The sequence below is a fragment of the Nuphar pumila genome, chromosome 1 (assembly GCF_984573655.1).
Source record: "Nuphar pumila chromosome 1, dmNupPumi1.hap1.1, whole genome shotgun sequence".
Taxonomy (NCBI): Eukaryota; Viridiplantae; Streptophyta; class Magnoliopsida; order Nymphaeales; family Nymphaeaceae; genus Nuphar; species Nuphar pumila.
In genome coordinates this window covers 63,527,004-63,547,702 of record NC_143249.1, presented here as the reverse complement: position 1 = coordinate 63,547,702, position 20,699 = coordinate 63,527,004, and positions in this window count along the sequence as shown.

Here is a 20,699-nt window from a genome sequence, read left to right as displayed (position 1 = left end):
CCATTCTTGAACTCTCTTTCTCTGTGCTTCGTCTCTCACCATCCACCCATCTGCCTTTTGATCTCCTCTCCCTCCATTCATCTTCAACCAATTCCCCCTCCCGAACCTTCTTCCCCCTCCTTAAAAGAGGCACGTAGGAGAAGCTCTCCTCACCCGTTTTCACCCCTCCATGTGATCTTCTCCACGCTTTCCTCTTCTTCCTCTTTCCATTTGCTTCCTCCTCCCCTCTAAACCATTGAAGGAACGATCCTCCAAAGCGTCGGCAATCCCGTAAGTATTCTTTTCTCTCTCTATTGACTGTAATTTTCCTTAAATTTCCTGTTCATCGCCCCTTTTCTCTCTTCTGTAAGAAAAAAAAATTCAGTTACACCTCTGTCATGATTTGATATCCGTTATATTTCTATTTCTTCCATGCTTTCTTTTACTGTTCACCAAGAAGCAATATCTGTAGTGTCGATTTGCATCTAGCAATATTGACCTACACCTTGCAACATTGATGGAATCTGCATATTCCTATATTTGATTTTCCTTTTCCTTGATTTTCCCCTCTTCTTCATTTATCGTTTTTCCTGTTTTTTGGTATATTTTGATCTTAATTTTCTGTTGAGGTTATTGGTTTCCTATTTTATCTGTTCTTTACAAGTTATTTCTGATTTTCTTAAATATCTGTTTATGTATTAGATCCGGTGATTTTCTTTTTTCTTTTTTTTTTACATTTCATTTGTATATGTTCTCTTGCGTTTGGTTGATGGCATATCCAATCCAGTGCTCTTGACATGATCCAGCCTTTTCCTTTTGGTTTTGTCAACATTGATTTGCTTCATCGACAGATTTTGCTGATTTATCTGGTTTATTAGAGTTTTCCCATGGGATTCGATCATTTCATTTCGTTCTGCTTATTTTTTTTATCTATTTGATTGATTGTCACAAGAACACTCAGAATCAATTTGATTCTGTATATGTTTCACCATGCGTTGATCATTTTTTTATTATATAAGCATTCATCCCTAACCTCTGTTCATCCTGTGTATATGCCCATTCTACATCAACCCCATTGGGTGATCTTATTGTAATGAGGGAATTCAAATCTGCGTTATCTGAGTAGGCAACACCAGTGCATTGGGCATCTGCTCAACAAAGAAGGGAAAATTTACGAGGGAGGGAAAGGTTCGAGAACCCTCCTCTGCAGCTGCAGCGAGCCGGTGACGGCCTTCCGGCATCCGGACGGCGACGTTCCGGCGACAGCAGCGACCGACGGTGCTAAGGTGCAGCAGACCAAATCAGACAGGATACGCCATGAATCGTCTTCATCTTCAGAGCCAGAGCAGTGCATGTCTAAGGTTGATAGTTCTGTTTGTGAAACACAAGCTGCAGTGGAATCTAAACGAGTCTCAGCTGTCGAAATATCGCTTTGTAAACATCTGTTGTCTGAAGGCATGGTGGTTGAGGCTGCTTCAAAGGCAGTTGATGCTGAAAAAGTATCTTTCGAGAAATTCAGTGCTTTAGGTCCGTCAATTGTGAAGAATGATAAGCTTATAGTACGGATCCATGGTTAATATTTTCCATGGGATGCTGCAACACCTATTGTTGTGGGCATGGTTTCATTTGGAAATGAAAAAACTTTGGAATCTAAGGGCATGATTGCTGTGGAGCTGTGAACACCCCAAATTTTTCAAAATTTTGTAAAAATTCCCTTATTGCCCCTGACCCCATTTTTTGAGTAATTGAATCAGTTTTAAATCTAAATATCAGTTTGTTTCTCAGGTTTTATTGAAATTAAATCCATTTTATATATCTGACTCAATCTCGGATCCGGTTTCGATATCAAAATCCAGATCTGAGCTTCGTTATCCAGTTTTTAAACCAAATTCTCAAAATTAACAAAATAACTTTTGAAAAGCTCAAACAAGTTCATCCGGTATCCGTTTGGATCCATCGTGTTATATTCCTCGATTCGAGGTTTAAAACTTGAATATTTTCTCAAAACTTGGGTCCAAACCCATTTTCTGAAGAAATTTCCCCAAAATAGCCTTGAATTTTTAGAAAAAACCTTTCTCTTGAAAATATCTTGAAATTTTGTAAAATTAGTTTAATTTCCTTAGTTTTTAGGGTTTTGTTTTAAAAAATACAAAAAAATATATAGAAAATGAAGAAAAGAACATAATAATAATAATAATAATAATAAAAAAAATATATATATATATATAGAAAAGAGAAATATAGTTTTTAAAAGACCTTTTGAAGAAAACAAATCTTTTAACTAAAAACAATTTTTTGACAAAAACTTTTGAAAAGAGCCGCTATTTTGAAAATTTTCAAAAAAAAAAAAGGAAATCGCACTTTTTTTTAGGGTTTCAAAAACCTTCTCTCTTTGGCCTTCTCCCTCAGCCGCCCGAACCCTCCAGAAGCCTCCCCATTGAGCTCCTCCACTGCTCCTCACGCAACCATCGCTCCCTTCACCACCGTTCATCTCTAATAGTTTCCCTGCTTCCCGATCTTTCTTCTCCATCCTTAAAAGGGGGCACAAAGGGGAAGCTGGGGCATCGCGTTTCATCTCCCCATTTCCTCCTTCTTCCTTCTTCACCATCCATTATTCACTTCATCCACCGGAGTCCATCCATTTTCCATCCATTACAACCCATTCCATTCGCTCTTATCCCAATCTCCATTCCTTAGATCCCAATCTCCTCCCTCTGGTGCCTCTGCTACCATCACCTGAAAAAGATCAACTTCACGGCAGCCTGTGGTAGGTGTTTTATCCTCTTCATTTTTTTTTTTTACGAATTTCTCGATTTGCATAGATTTTTTTAGAGCATTTTCTTATCATCATCATTGTCTTCTCACATCTATCTTCTCGTCTGCGTTGCATTATCTGATGTTTACTTACGTTTCCCCTTCAGGGTGTATTTTCCTACATATGGGTAATCGGCGATGCCTCGCAATGGCATCGTCGATTCACCTGGGTTTTAATTTCAAATTGCATCTGAATTTATTTAACCTTTTTTTCTTTTCTCTTTCTTAGTTTTGATTCCCTTATGATTTTAACTTTTTTTGATTTCTGATTTCCCTATTTAATCTCTTCATTGGGGCATCCGTGTAGGGTCGATCTGCTTATGGTAAGATCGATCCCCGCAAATGCAAATTTGACAGAGCATCTAAGTTTCCACATATATCTCTCTCTTTTGCAACTTAATTAGGCGTTCCCTTTTGGCTTCTGGTAGGCTCTTTGCATAACTTACCATTCGTCCTCTGTTTTAGCATAGTTTATTTTCTATTTAGATTTAACGGCATCATCAGCATTCCCATATGTAGTATTCACGAGATCTGTTGCATCATCTGTTTTAGTCGATTCTATCAATTCATTTGCATGCTTTGGTCTGGTTATATCATCAGGATCTGAACATAGTCATCAATCGTATCATGACATTGATACAGATTTTGTATTAGATGCATTTCTTTCATATTGGTTTCCCTTCTTGTTTACATGACGCTGGGCCTTATCAGATTCTATAAAAAAAATGCACTAAGGTATCACACTCTTGTTCGGCTAGTGTGAACATCTCTGGTGATTTCACGATGGAAACAGGAACCAACGTGTGCTTTGCCATAAGATCACTGTATGATCTACAGAAGAATCCAAAATCATTCTACCGTGAGATGCTCCACTGAAAGTTAGCTATTCATGTTCATCGGGAATTGACTGTTATCCAGTCCCCCATATCAGTAATCGTTGTATGTCTCTTTTGCACATTAGATTGGAACCCCTTCAGACCATCTTGCCACTGTTCGAAACATGCAGATACAAATATTTAGATCAGGATTATATCAAACACTTTCTTTTCCTTTTTGTATCTTATAGATGTGGTTTTATCTATATTGTGTATATTGCTAACAAGGGTACCATTGAGTACCACTGCTACTAAAGGTTGCAGGGGTGCCATGAGCCATGCTATTTCATCAATCGAGCTCTTGCTCTCTATATTTTCCTCATATATGTATATATATGTATACCCATACATATATATATATATATACAGATATATATCATTGCATCTACAACTTTCCCTTGTGTTTTGAGCCAACATAATTCAGACATCCATGAACATGGAAGCCGGAGATCTTGCAGCTACTGCAAAGTGAAATGTACAGTTCAACTATCTCAGCAAAGCTATCAAGTCCCTCAGGTAGAAAAGATAACTCCAAACTGCTGAAGGAAGGTTCGTTGTATCTCAGTTGTGCTATAGTTTAATTTCTTACCTTTATTTCCTAATCACAAGGAAGAAGCCTTAAGTTACAGATCTCAGTCAGTCATGGTAATGCCAACTTTCCTGGTGGACAACCCACATTATCATCATCATAATTACTATGAAATTGTTTCTGCTCAATGAAGGACGAAGTTTCTCTATGTTTTGTTTGTTTCTTTTGTTCTCAATGTATATGCATCTATTACTGCTTGTATTTTAGAATTGTAACATCTCTTGAGCAATCTGGTAGGGATGAGGCTGACATTTTCGGTGATAATCAGAGTGAAAGCATGTCTGATGAGAGTGATACTGATACAATGGAAGAAGGGGAAGGATATCAATGCAAAGCTTGTAATCTGTGGGGTCCTTCAGAACCAAAAAGAAGAGACTGTTTCTAAGGCTCCTATACGAATTCCAGCAAATAAAGAAAATATGGAGAAAGATTCCTTCTTACTAAATATTTGTGGAATCACTACAGAGAACATTGTTGTGAATGGACCACCTAAAGTTAAAATCGCTGCAGTTGCAGCTCAAGCAGCTTCAGACCTCATGCCTCTTGCTGTTGCCAAGGCACTTTGGGGTGTGAATAAAGCTTCTCTAAAGTTAGGTTGATGGGTTGGCTGGTCGAAGGATCCTGATGATCCGTTTGGAAGAGTAGTGCAAATAACCCCTGCTTTAGGCAGTAGTCTTGCAGCAGGCACCTAAAGGAAGTGCGAAAGTCTCTACAGTCTCATCATCAAAAGCACTTGATGATGCATCAATGTCTGATTTTCAAAAATCATCCAAAGATATATTGCTGAATGAATGTGATGAGAAGAAAGTAAACACCATGGATATCATTGAAGAAGCATTAAGCAGTGTTATTGATTTCCTCAAGGATCGAATACCAGATTTAAAGGTAAAGGTTATGAAAGTCAGTGTGACAGATGGGATCAAGGGAGATAGCAACAAGGTCTTTATTAGATCCCATTGCTTGTGATGATGTATGAGCAGATGGTTTGAAGATGTCAAGCAATAAGGTGAATGAAAATTCCCTCATAAGATCAGTAAAAGTTGTCGACTGCTTCATCAAATGCTGGGCTCCAGGTAAGTATCTCAATGGTTACAAGTTTTAGTTTATATCAAAGGAAAATTTCCTGTTTCTGTTTCTGCAAAAAAAAAGAAAAATAATTTTTTTTTTTTTTATGTAAAGGATAGCCTAAGTCTGTTAAGGGTGTCTATGTGAATATAATGTTGTTCATGAAATTTTCTTGTGTCATTCTCTTGCATCGTTTAAGGGAAGTACTTCATTTGTCCCTAATGTTACTCTCATCATCCATAATGATTCCAAGATAACAATAGAGGCCTTAGAAAATCTGTAGGTTGAATCAGTTCTCACCACTCAGCACATTGCATTTATGTGTTCCTTCTCTTCAATACTGATGCATGCCCTGCGAAGCAATTTTTTTTTTTTTTTTTGAGGAGGATGATCTAGATCTCACAGAAGGACTGATAAACTTGAGTGTGAAGCTGGTCTTTCTATTTCAAAATCACGATGAAAGGGAGGTGATCATCTATGACCTCCTAAAGGCCATCAACAATCTTGATCACATCAACATTATTGGGCATAAAAGGTTTGATCTGGTATGCAAAGCAAGTCCTCAAATAATATAGAAATTGCAATCAAGAGGCCTTCAGGGGACTTTTACGCGATGAAATATGTGTTTCAGGTTAAAGCAAGAGCATTTTTTTTTACTACTTTTCTCATTCATGACAGAAAGTTTGTATGTTTTCAGGGTATTCATCGTTTGGCAGCAAGTACCTGAAGAGTCTGGCAGTTCTTCACAATTATTCCAGTAGAGCAAGAGGTTTCATCAACCACGAATTTGTAGATTAGACAGAAAACGGTTCTCTAAGTCTTAAATAGTTCATATACTATGTGCTGTCACCCAAAGAAATTCTATTAAACAGGTAAGAATGCATGCTTTATTATCTGTATGGTTAAGCATTCTTACATTCCTTCCTAATTTGTGTTTAGTTGAACATCCACCATGAGTTTTAAGTAGGTGAGCTAGGTGCTTGAACATGGGTAGCTCTCTTTGCTTATGAGATGATACAGACTGTTAACGTTAATGAGTCAAGTTTCCTTTTGCTGTCATCAATGACTCATCATGCTTAGTGTATAAAAATGATTGTGTATACATCTTTCTCCTCTTTTAATATATTATTAACATATAGACACTTGTGCATTAGCATTATGGGAGTTAGCAGTCTATATCACTAGTCTGTTAGATCAAATGTATTAGATAATGGATGGGTATTAGCAATGAAGATCGGATGAGTCATATTACATATGCATTTACAGTTCATGAGAATTAGCTTGATGATCAACATATATCACTCATTTGGGTCAGGATATCATACAGTTAGCCTATGTTAGCAGTACGTTAGGTAGGGAGGGTGCATATAGTTAGCATTAGGATAATGTAGTGTGCCAAGTAGTGCATTATAGTCATTGTTTTACCTTTAGGCCTTATACCTGAGTTTTGCAAACCAAGATTAACTGAATATTGTTGTGTCTCTCTTACTAAGGGATTTTCTTAAATTACCGTTTCAATTGCTGATCTTCCTAAATAACATATTTTACCGTTCCTTGATATGGCCTTGCCAAACATGTGTAACAACAAATTTCAACATCTTAATGCCACATATCAATATCAGGTTTAAACATGCATTTATTCTCTCTACATTCATTGAGCATGGTCATATTCAATTTTCATAAAAACATTAGGATGTTATTCTTATATTGTAAATATGTATGCTCTCATTTAGCTCTTATATATATATATATATATATATATATATATATATATATATATATATATATATACATATATGTACATACATATACATGCCAATCCTTCAATATGCCATTTTCTTGAATTGCCCATACTAACTCTATTTTGCAGAGAACATGTAGAAAATATTATTACTTGAGAATTGTAATTTCAATTTTAAATGTTGTAATAAGTTAGATCTTAATGAAAATTTACATTTCCTATTCTAGATTAGAATGAATGAGCATATAAATATCATTCGTTGCATCATTTTCCTTCATTTCAAAGTCTCACAAATGGGGACACGAATGACACATGCACCATTTCGTAAGAGGTAATTAATCCTAAGTTGATGATTTACATCAATGGCCATAGTCAGGATGTAAACAAAACTTAGGATTTTTATATTTTATAAAATAACACTGGATCCTTTTCAAAATTCATCATATTTTCTTTAAATACTTTCCTCTTTTATCAGAGTTTAGTCTAAAATTGATTTAATACATATATCAATACCTATAGTCAGGATATATTGAGAATTAATTTTATTTTAAACTCTATAAAAGCACCAAAATGTATTTTATTCTTCATTTGAATTTAAATGTGATTATTATATAATACATTCAATGTCCATAGTCAGGAGTGTATTATATCATTATCTTATTTACATTTATTTAAAGAATGAAATATGATTTTCAAAATCCAATTTCAAGATTATTTCAATTCATTCATCATTTAGGATAAAATTGCATCATATTTTTAAAATTCCCTTTTCAAAATTCCAAGTGATTCTTTTTCTTCATTTCTCATATCAAATCTTATTTATAGATTCAAATTCAATTTTATTTCTCAGGATTCAAAAATTCAATTTCAAAGTCCAACTTGACTTGGAAACTTCAAAATCATCTTGTATTTCAAATTCCAAAATTCAAAGTTCAATTTAACTTTGAAGTTTCTGATTCACCTTTTGATTCAAAATCAAGTTTTATCTTCTTATCTTCAAAATTCAAAATCAAAGTTTGAGATTGATTCTGAATCTCAACTTGACCTTTTCTTAAATTTTAAATTCAATATGGGTTTTCAAAAACCCAGATCAATCTCCAAAAGTCCCATTTGGACTTTCAGAATCCAAATCCAAAGTTATATCCTAAATCCCAACTTAGATCCAGATTTCCAAGTACAATCTCCACTTTTGGATCTCAGATTTTAGATCCAATCCCCATTTAGGATCCTGGATCCAGAATTCAATCTCACTTGGATCTCAGACTTCAGATCCAAAATCCATTTTGGGATCCAGAATCCAATTCCATCTTGGATCTCAGATTTCAAATCCAATCCCCATTTAGGATCCTAGATCCAGAATTTTACCTCACTTGGATCTCAGACTTCAGATCCAAAATCCATTTTAGGATCCAGAATCCAATTCCATCTTGGATCTCAGACTTCAGATCCAAAATCCATTTAGGATCCCAGAATTCAACTTTTTTATGGATCTTAGACTTCGGATCCAATTCCATCTCAGAATTTAACTTCATTCAAATTCCATCTTGGATCCCAGATTTCAAATCCAATTTCATTCCCAATTCTAGATTTCAAATCCAGATCTATCTTAATTTCCAGATTTCAAATCCAGTTTTGTCTTCAGATCTCATCTGGACTTCTTAAATCAAATTCTATTGTCAAAATTCCATTTGGATTTCTCAAATCCAAATTTCATCCTAATTTCAAATTTTAAGTTCAATTCCATTTCAAATTTTATCTCTTCTCCTAAATCTAAGTTCAAAGTCCATTTTCTGACTTTGAAATTTCCTTCCTTTTCCCTTTTATCTCAGCTTCAAAATCACTCTTTTCAAATCAAAATTTATTTTCCCAACTCTAATTATTCCAAAAACTTAGAACTTCTCTGATCTATCTCAAGTTCTAAGTTAGACCTTACCCTTCAGAAACCATTTCTTCACTTTATTATCAAGTTCATATCAGAACACTTGGAAATTTTCAAAAACATCTTTCAAAAGAGCATACATCTTTGCATTGCACAAGCATGATTCTTTGTGCATTTAGACTTAGAATAAATCCTTAGATAATATTTAGGCAAAGCAAAAAGGCATAAATTCGATCCTTGGTTTGATTACCCCTGGTAAAGACACCAGGAACGGTCGAACCTCGTACCGACAAGCGAATCCTGTCTCTTCAATTTTCCTGCAATATTTTCAAAACGGAGGTGAGTAATTTTTTAAATATTTTTCAAATCAAGGTCAAGTGAGACCACGCAAACGAGTTCCTCTATCTCTTCTTTGCTTTCTTTTCTCTTCTCTCATCTTTTTCTGTCTTTTATTTTCCCCTTCAAAAAGGGAAAATAGAGGTTAGAAAGAGAAAAGAGAAAGGAAGAGAGAGAAATATACAAGAGAGGAAAAATTTTGCGATGATCACAGGAGCGAGTTGAAAAGACACGTGAAAATTACCTATCTTCTGCGGTTGTTCCTTCTGGTGGAAGCTGAAGATTCTGGCCATCTAGTTTCAAACAATCAAAACCACTTGACACTACTCGATCACTTCCAAGTGGTAGCTTGAGTGATAACGGTAGCGAATCTCTTGAGATCAAGCTTGGTACACTAGGGAAGAAAAACATGCATGTAAGAGCTACTAAAAGGGTCCAAACAATTATTCCAACGTCTGAACAGTTGGCATCACTGAATCTAAAAGAAGAACAGAACATAGTAACTTTTACATTTTCAACTGCGATGCTTGGGAGGCAGCAGGTCTCTGTTTTACTTAAGAATATCTCTTTAACTAGTCTGTTGAGTTAATGTGTCCTGGTATGTCTGCATATAGTTTTCTATTGAGCAGGTTGATGCTAGAATTTATCTGTCAAAATGGAACACAAGGATAGTCATCTCAGATGTTGATGGAACAATCACTAAGTAAGTTCTTATGTGCAATCATTTAGTGGTGACATCTTCTTGTTGGTGGCAGTGATGTCTGTAACTGCAGCTGTGAGGGATACATAAACTTCAATTCCTGCATGGCTCTTTATTCTGAGAATTTAGGCTGTCTATTCTTTTCTTAGATAGTTAATAAGTTCAAATGCCAAGATATTAGCAGAAAGCTACTAGTAAAGGCATACTTTTGAAAAATACTAAAAAGTACATTTATGAGAACAATCAGGAAGATGTGTCTTATAAGTTGTGTAAGATATATGTTACTCTAATTCCATAGCTATTTTGGATACATTTGACCTGTTTATATTGCATATATGTAGAAGTTCTGGTGATTTCTTGCTTGTAATATTAATCATTATCAACAACATTTTTTACTTAAGAAGGGTATTTTCATTGTATAAATATCAGTAACAAAGCTCCATGCTAATCTATCAAGTTTTGTTTTTGGCTGGCTGTGACTGTAGGACTGCAACTGTGAACAGTGGGGTTGTGAATGTTTTTATTCTATTGCAAGTATGAGCAGCAAGGAGAAAATTACGTAAGTGGGTTCAAGCTGCAGTGGGGTGTTAAAAGTGTGAATTGTGTTCTTGTTAGTATCTATCTTGTCGTATCGAATAGTGTGAATTACTGAGGATACGAAATCTTTGTTTCCTTCCTGAAGTTTTTGTTTCTCACCAGATTAGGTGAGGCTATCGACAGGGGTCTTCTTAACCATCAATTGAGGATGTTTACAGCATTAGGAATCTACACTGAGAGCTTTGAGAAACCATTTCTTGAGGGGACTTCAGAGTTTTATGCCACTGAAGGTGTAAAATATATGCAACAGTCAGGTGTTCCAGATTACCTGAAGCATGTGGAGATAAAAGCAGGAGTTCAGTGAAACATCCATTAGCCTGCTCTTGCTTGGAAAAGGGAAAATTCTCTGACTTGTTGAAACGGTCCTGGCATGCTATAAAAAGGTAATCTGAGTTATTTTTAGCCATTGAATTCTCTATTGTAAGATTACATGTACATTTCCATAGTCATGTTCATCTGCAGCCTCTTCCACTATCTTTTTGCAACAACATTTACCTTAGGTTTTGTCATTTACCTCAGATTTTCATTGGCATACCTGAGTATTTCATCAATTGCATTTTAGTAATATTATACTTACTATATATATATCATGTACTAACTCATCTTTTGCAGGAAAACATATGAAAACTATCATTTTGTTTTCTTATCTTAGAAATTGTAAATTAATTTCCGTTTTCCAAGTTGCAATACTTAGATGATAATAAATTTTCATTTCTTACATTAGATTAGAATGTATAAACATGCATATTTCTAGAAGTGCTTATTTTCATATCATTTTCCTCTTTTATTGCAATAATTTCACAAATGGAAATATGAATGACACGTGCACCATTCTAATAAGAGGTGATTAAACCCTAAGTTGACGATTTGTACCAATGGACATAGTCAGGGTGTGAACAAAACTTATGATTTTCATCTTTTATGGAATAACGCTGGATCCACACTGGACTCCTCTTAAAAAATCATCACATTTTTAGATATTTTTTTCTTTTATCAGGATTTAAATTAAAATTAACTCAAAATATATATCAATGGCCATAGTCAAGATATATTGAGAGTTAATTTCATTTTAAACTTTGTAAAAGCACCAAAATATGTTTTATTCTTCACCTGAATTCAAATATGATTGTTATATAATACATTCAATGACCATAGTCAGGGATGTATTATATTTTCAATCTTATTTCAATTCATTTAAAGAATGAAATATGCTTTTCAAATCCAATTTCAAATTCTTTAAATTCATTCATAATTTAGGATAAAATTACATCATGTTTTCAAAAATCCTTTTTCGAAATCCAAGTGATTTCCTTTAAATATCTTCTTCACTTCTCAAATCAATTTTCAACTCTTGTAAATTCAAATACTATCTTCAGATTCTGACTTTAAATTCAAAGTCCAAATTGAGTTTAGAATTTCAAATTCATTTCTATATTCAAAATTCAATTTCCAATTCAAAACCAAATTCAAATTCAATTCAACATCTCAAAAATTCAATTTCAGAGTTCAATTTAACTTTGAAATTTCTGATTCATCTTCTGATTCCAAATTCAAACTTTAAATTCAAAGTCCAATTTGACTTTGAAATTCATTTGTATATTCAAAATTCAATTTCTAATTTCAATCAAACTTCAAAGATCAAATCAACTTTTGAAATTCCAAATTCATTTTCAAGATTCAATTTCAAAAAATTTAAATCAAACATCTCTAACTTCAAAGTTCAATTTAACTTTGAAATCTCTGATTCATCTCCTGATTTCAAAGACTCAAGCTTTAAATCAAATTCATCCTTTATCGAGCATTGACTCTCAAAAATTCAAAATCAAAGTTTTGAGGTTGATTTTGAATCTCAAAATTCGATTATTCTCTAAAGTCTTAAATTCAATCTGGGTTTTCAAAAACCCGGACCCATCTTCAAAAGTCCCATTTGGGCTTTCTGATTAGAATCCAATTCCACTTTGGATCCAGATTTCCAAATCTAATCTTCATTTTGGATCTCAGACTTCAGATCCAACTCCATTTAGGAATCCAAATTTCAGAATTCAACTTCATTTTGGATCCCAGACTTCGGATCCAATTCCATTTAGGATTCCAGAATTCAATTTCATTTTTTATCTCAGACTTCAGATCCAGATTCCATCTAGAATTCCAGACTTAGGATCTAAACCCATTTAGGATTCCAGATTTCAAATCCAAGTCTATTTCTCATATCCCATCTAGATCCCTTAAACCCCATTATATTTTTTTCGAACTCAATTTGGATTTCTCAAATCCCATTCTGATTTAAAACTTCGAATCTGGAATTCAATTCCATTTCAAATTTTATTTCCTCTTCTAAATCCAGGTTCAAAATTCAAATTCAAAATCCATTTCTGACTTTGAAACTTCCTTTCTTTTTCTTTTATCTCAGCTTCAAATCATTCTTTTCAAAGTCAAGATTTATTTTCCCAAACTCTGATTATTTCAAAGACTTGGAACTTCAAAAACATCTTTTCAGATCTATCTCAAAGTTCTAAGTTAAATTCAACTATTCAAAAATCATTTCTTCATTTCCCTTATCACATTCACTTCAGAATCACTTGGAAAATCTCAGATTTCCATAAGTATTTTTCTCAAAAGCATACATTTCTGCATTTACATTGCACAAGCATGATTCTCTGTGCATTTTAGACTTAGAATAAATTCTTAGATAATATTTTAGCAAAGCAAAAAGGCATAAATTCAATCCTTGGTTTGATTATCCCTAGTAAAGGCGACAGGAACGGTCGAACCTCGTACCGACGAGCGAATCCCGTCTCTCAATTTTCCTGCAAATATTTCAAAACGGAGGCGAGTAATTTTCCTAAATATTTTCAAAATTAAGGTCAAGTGATACTTTGCAAAAGAGTTCCTCTCTCTTCTTCCTGTTCTCATTCTCTCTTTTTTTTTATCTTTTATTCCCCTTCCAAAAAAGGGGAACAGAGGTTAGAAAGGCGAAGAGAAAGGAAAAGAGGAACAAGAGGAAAAATTTTGCGATGATCACAACCCTTGACATTGATTAGAAATTGATGCTCTAATGGATCTCCTGGTTGACCGACTGGTTCTGGTAATCCCATAATCTCTGAAAATTCATCCATTAAAAGGGTCATCTCTCCTCATGGGAATCAGAAAGTGCATGTACGCGGGTTCCATGGTTCCGCCATTGCATGGATCAGATTGCCATTAATGGTCTTCTTTCCTACTGCTGACACCAATTCTAATCCACACTCGCTCAAATGGTCTGGGAACATTCAAGAAAAGCTTTTGAGCCATGAATAATACCACCGGGGAATGAAAGTTTAGGTGCTCAGAGCTCGATGTTCAAGACGACCTTGTTGCACCTCGTAGGAGATGTGACCTTCAGGAAAAATAGGATCGATTTGACTGGATGCCATCGAATTGAAAAAAAAAGATAGACTCGAAATCAAACTTAGGAAAAATACATGAATTTTTGAAAATTGCAGGCAGGATAAAAAAATAAGGTGGAAAAGTTAAGATCTAGTAGAATGAAAGGATAGAAAATTATCTAGAGTTTTGAAAGTAAAACGGGATAATTTTAAAAACCGTCCAGAGTTTTGATAAAATAAGAGAAATATCTTGTAAAAAGAAAAAAAAAAGGATATTTGAAAAATGGTCTAATATTTTGGAAAAATGGGAAATATGAGGAATTGAGAAAGGTAAAGTACATACAATCACATCCTGCACATACATTCATGCACATACAACACTCCCTAAAAGGCTGATTCTAGATGCATCATTTTGAAAAGCAGTTGTAGGACCCTAATCCTAACTCTAGGTTCAGATCATCTTTGTCCAATCCAGTTATGCTAATATACTCGAGTTGAGACCCAAAGTACATGGCATAGAATTTCAACTTCGGTTCTAAGGTAAGGTTTTCCAACATCCTTGAGCGCCTACTGATATACTTCGGACTGTGGCCCTTAGTACGTGGTAGGGGGGCATCAACCCAAATAAGTGGCCCAGTTGTGAGGCTTTGTCCCGAACTAGGGTTCTGGAAGAGAGCCCAGCAATGTGAAGACCGGGTAAAGATAGGTAGGGTGGTTTGGAAAAAATGATCACATGCAAGAAATAGAGGGCTCTAAGTCCAAGAGAGATAGATTTTTGAAAACTTTTAAAGAGGCATACATTGTTTGCATTCAGATCCTAAATTGAGGAGAGTTGTGTTTAAACCTAAGTCTATGTGAGCATGAAAATATCTCCTCAATATAGTCCTACCAAACCATGCCTAAGCTATATTCAATCAATGTCAGCTAGGTCAGAATCTAGGCTCCTAGGTTTGCATGATATCAGAAAGTAAAAGAGCTGACATTTTGATAACACAATTTCGATAATTAAGCTAAGTCAAGCACATTTTTTATCAAACAAGGACAGGTCCCATCACGGTCGCCAAACCTGTTATCGTTGAAAAAATTTCCCCTTCCCTGCGAGAAAGAGGGGAACCTTCAGTGAGTCAAACTTGACCGGAGTTTGAAAATCGTTTTGAAATACTCGCCTCTATTTTGAAAATAGCGGGAAAATTCTGAAGAATGGGACTCGACCTGTCGGTACGAGGTTCGACCATTCCTGTCACCTTTACCAGGAATAATCGAACCAAGGACCAAATGTGTGCTTGACTTAGCTAAATTAACGAAGTTGTGTTCCGTCCTAAATGCATAGAGAATTCAGGCATGTGCCATGAAACTTTGTAAAATGTAAGTTGGGAAAACATGATGTATGCTTTGGAGTGGGAAAAGTTTTTCTCAGGCAAGAGATGGAAATCAATTTTTCAGGAAAACTTTGATAAAAGGATTTGAAAATCATAAGAAAGTTTCCGAGGATGTGATAAAATTCTGGGAAAATGGAAAGAATCCTTGAGAGAAGATGAATATTGAAAGAGAAACTGTTTGTCAAGAAACTTCACTTTGAAAATTTTCTCTGGAAAATGATTGAAATTTCATGGGAAAACTCTTTGGAGAAGGAAAATCAAAATTCAAGAAATTGAAATTATGAGAATCTTAGCCTTGAAATATTTGAAAATAGGTTTTGAGTTTTGAAAATGCTAGAAAATTTCTTTTGAAGAGTTGAAAATGAGTTCTAAGAAAGGAATGTTTTCTAGGAAAAACATGAAAAACTTGGCTTGGGAAAATACAACTTTAAAAATTTTCAGAGTCTCTTGAGGAATCGATTTCTTTAGAATGGAATTTTCCTGAGAAAAGCATGAAAAATGCAAATAATTTCATGATGTAGATGATTTGAATGGATGAATGCACCTTGATAAAAAAAATATTCAGAAAATTTCTGAGAAATTCATTGGAAAATGTGTATTAAATCAAAGTAAGCTCTTTACATATTCCGACTATGGCTGTGAACATGTTTAGAATTTAATTGATTTAATTTCATGCTATTTTACAAAAAAAAAATGGGAATATGATATGATTTTGAAAATAGCCTAATAGTGTAGGCTCAGTGTGACTAATAGGAAGATAGTAAATCTGGGATTCATCCATATTCTGACTAGGGCCAAAAATACAGAATCCTCTGAGTTTACTAACTCCTTAATAGCGGGTGTACGTGCCATTCGTGTTCATCCATAGTGATTTTCAAAGAAAATGCATGATTCATATAATCAGGATATTACAGAAAGAAACTATATGATATGCACCCTAATCTAGGTAGTAAAATAAATCTTATTCCAAGATTACATTTGATTGTTACATTGCTGACATAAAGCAAAATGACAGAAAAATAGGAAAAGGGAGAATCAAAAGAATTGACATCTTCCAGGCTTTTCCTGCAAGTGTGAGTTAGCACAAGAAATACAACATGCAAAGAGAAATTGAAAATCTCACATTAACGCCAATGCACCAACAATTATGCCTAGATTACAATAGAAAATATAATGTCTAAAGTATATATGGAATGCTTATGAAAATGCCTAGATGCTAAGCTTAAGCTAAATGAGACATATGCATATATATACCTAAATGCTTAGACTTATACTAAAGGAAATATGTATATAGAAATATATCTACTTGAATACGCATGAAAGTGCATCTACATAAATACATGTGGAAATGTATATGAAATGTATACAGAAAGAGACCTAGGGATGTATATGTACAATATGTTAAGGAGGGTAATGAATACACTGATGGACGAGCCTATGGAAGCAATGCCTACATAGGTGGATAATACTTATGATGCCATGGATGAGATTGCAGCACTAAACGTGTTTGTGAATGATTTGTTAGTGAACTTACCCTTGCATGCAAAGAAGATGCATAATAAAACCTGTCATGACACAGTAGCAAATGATGCAGCATAATAGAATTACTTATGAGATGAGATTGTTTTGAGGATTAACTCATGAAGATATATTTAGCAAAGGGTTCATTGGATAGACCGTGAAAGGCTTAAAACCATGTTAAAGTATAATAGATGCTATGAATACATGCAGAATTAATGCTATGAATATACCTAAGCTATAATGAAGTTGTAGCATACAGGTCTTTTGTTAATCAAGATGTGCTATGAGGTGCAGGAAGTAATGGCTGATATACAAATGTAGCAATGAATGTCTGTGCCATGGGTGAAGGTGCAACCGATGATGAATGTGTCAATATACAAGTGTAACCATAAATATGCAGACGATACAGTAACTGAGGGCCTACACTTTTAACTATCAATGAGATAGCCTATGACGATCCTTCCTGAAAAAGGGGCAATTCAACTATTGAATGATGATGGGGTTGGACAGGTATATAATAACATGGTGTGTCATCAATGGCTAAAATGAAAATATATATTATATAGGGCTATATCAAATTATTTCTAATAAGTAAATAATAGACAAGACTCAAGGGGATGTTTACAAAGAATAGAACAGATGCAGGTGATATCAGATTGCAATGTGCTATGGTGAACGGATCAATAATCAAATTCAGAAAATGGATATAGAGAGTAGACTGTGTGATAAAATGAACTGTATGCAAGAGAAAAGCATTAGATACAAATGCCAATGGGCATGAATAACAAGAAATAAGACAAATGCAAGTATGGCGACAGGCTGATGGTATACAATGATGAAACCATTGATTATTGTGGAATGCATGTGTGATTAATGAACATCACTCAAATGAACTGCCAGCCATAGATTTATTCCCGCAAACTGATTGCACTTATCTCTTGTGGCCTACACATACAGGTAATATACAAATTTTATTGAATCAAACTGGGTTTTAGACTTACTGTCGTCCAGTTAAATTTTAGCAATTTGGTGATCATAATATCAACAAAACCCATCCGATAAACTCAAAAATAGTGAAGGGAAACTGATTTCCTTCTTTAGAAGCCAATGTATAATCACTAAGATAGGGGCTATATAACAACAAAATATTAATTACAATAATGAGACGTTGAATATAGATTCACAAAGGGGGCAGTGACGAACAAATGCACAGTAGACCTACAGCAGATAAGAGGTCAGTAAATACAAATATTACAGTAAAGAGGTTGTAGGTGACACCACTTGCAGCTATTAGATAAAAAAAAATGTACAAAATATCAGTAAGCTACATTTCAAATGCATCGATTGTGAAAGGCCTTGCGCTGGATCCATCTGCAAAAGTAGGGTATGACATAAAGCAATACAAACAGACAGAGAATCACATACACGATGCTGTATTATATGCAGAACAGGAATGACATTGCTCTGATGTAATTGACGCAGAGTAATTCCAGATCAATCATGTGCATCGAATGCACTGATTGATGTTTGTAGATTATGAAGGCATATGCACGATGCTGAATTCAAACATCATATAGTGAAATGAAATCAAACACACACAATGTATAGGTGTTATCACGATGCTGAAGAGATGGGTAATATAAAGCTAGAAATCGCTGTAAAAAAAAAATACAGACAGAGACTGACTCAGTGATATGCGCGAGAGGTTGCTGATCTGAAATGGAAAGGAGGATGCAAAAAAAAAACCTGAAATATGTAAAGCAATCAGAGGAAAAAGGTGTAACCAGCAGAGGGTCAAGTTTTTATTGCAAAACGTAAATTGGTAATGCTATCTACAGACCAATATTACGTAGGATGCATCAACGAACAAAAACCCAACGATTTAAGAAAAGGAAAAAAAGGGATATGAAGTAGAGGCAAGAGATAGGATCTTTACCTTGGCTCGGCAGAGGCTGAGAGGAGTGCTTCTTTCAGGGGTGGATCGAGCCTCCCAAGGTAGAGGGAAAGGAGAACCACGCTCTCCCTGGTTGCCCTTTTTGAATGTTCTGATGAACGACGGTGGAAGAAATCCACCGTGAGGGGAGGAAAGTTCTTTTAGGGGAAGAGAGAAATTCGGAGATTTCCCTTGGCAAAATTGTTGAAGTGCCTCCTCTTTCTGTTGAAGGAGAATGGAAGTAAGAAACCGTGAGGAAATAATGAAAGACATTCGGGAAGGGGATCGGAGAACGAATCCAGCCTCCCTGTGCTACCACCGAGGAGGCTTTTTGAAGATTTTGGAGGAGGTGTCTCCGAAAGATCAGAATTTTTGAAGCTTTTCAATTGATTTTTTGAAAGTATTTAAAAATTTTCAAACAAACTTTTGAAAACTTTCGAAAACTCGCTACATTTTGAGAGGGGGACGGCTTCTCTGCTCGAAAATCGTGGTTTATTTACCTACAATTTAGGTAAAGTGAACCCCTTTTGGAGTGGGATTTGGTTGTGGCGTCACTTGGGGGCTATGTTTTAATAAAATAAAAAAAAATGAAAGTATAACGAATGAAAACGGGTTTTAAGCGGTGCCACCTCAGCCTAATTTTAAAAAATTCATTTTTTTTTAAATAAAAACTTTTATTTGGTTTTCCTTGCAAAGAGCTCTAGTGAAGCGCCACCTATGTGTGGGCCCACTGGTTATTTTATAAAAATAGATAGAAAATGAAACTTAAAGAGGAATTTATAAATTTGTGCCACCTTAGGGTGGGCCCCGCATGAAATCAAGATTGAAATATGAGAAATAAAGGGGAAATCAAGTGTGACGCCACCTCAGGGTGGGTCCTACACCATTTCTTTATTCGGAATACGAGCAAAACCAAAGTAAGAATATAAATAAAAACTCTTTTTAGAAAATTTATAAGAATAAGCTAATTAGAAAATATGAAAGCAAAATTCGGCTTAATTGCAAAATTTTAGAGGAAATATGGCTCCTTAGGGTAAAATAGTAAAATGTAGAAATTTTGTAAGGAAATTCAAAGTATCTTTGCAAAAGTTGAAATAAAATCCCTAAATTTAAAGCTTCGTCCCCTTCTTTTCAACTGACGACATTTTTAAAATCAATATTTAAAAACTATCCAGATTGTTTTCTTGAGAAAACTTTTGTAATTCTGGGACCTGGGGGTTAAAATAGGAAGAATTGGCATTTCTAAAAACCCATGGATTTGAAATCAATTTTGAAAGAGTTAAAATTCGAATCTGGATTGACAGTTTTTGAAAATCAAGAGTTCTGGATCTCGAAATGACATGTTATGTCGTGAAATGATACAAAATACTCATGCGATAATGTGCAATGACATGTCTTATGAAATGCAGTTCTGAACCAGGAATTAGAGATTCTAGTCTCCTGTCAAGAGTAAGGCTTTGAAAATTTGCGCTTTGAAGATGATTTTGAGCCTAAATAGAGAAATTTTAAGCATTGAGCATGAATTTTGGACTTTTTTCAAGGTCTAATCTCAGAAAATGACCATTTTGTCCTCCAGTGATCTCAGAGAACCTGTTGTAATGACTGATGGAAGTGTCAGGGACGTGAGTGAAAATTTGGGGTGTTTACAGAGACTTCTCTATGCATTCGAAGAAGTGAAAACCTCGAGTCAGAATGCCTTTGAGAAGTGTAGTCAAATGTTGAGTTCCCATACGTAGTCCATCATGAAGTTAGAATCACAAATGGGACAATTAGCGGAAGAGCTAAATAGGAGACCTGAGGGTAGCTTGCCGAGTCAAGCTGTTATGAACCCGAAGAGCAAAGAATAGGGTCTGAGCGGAAAAGATGTATTATATGTATATAGTAGAATTAGAATTTGCAGTTTTAGCATTTTTGTTTAGTTATTTG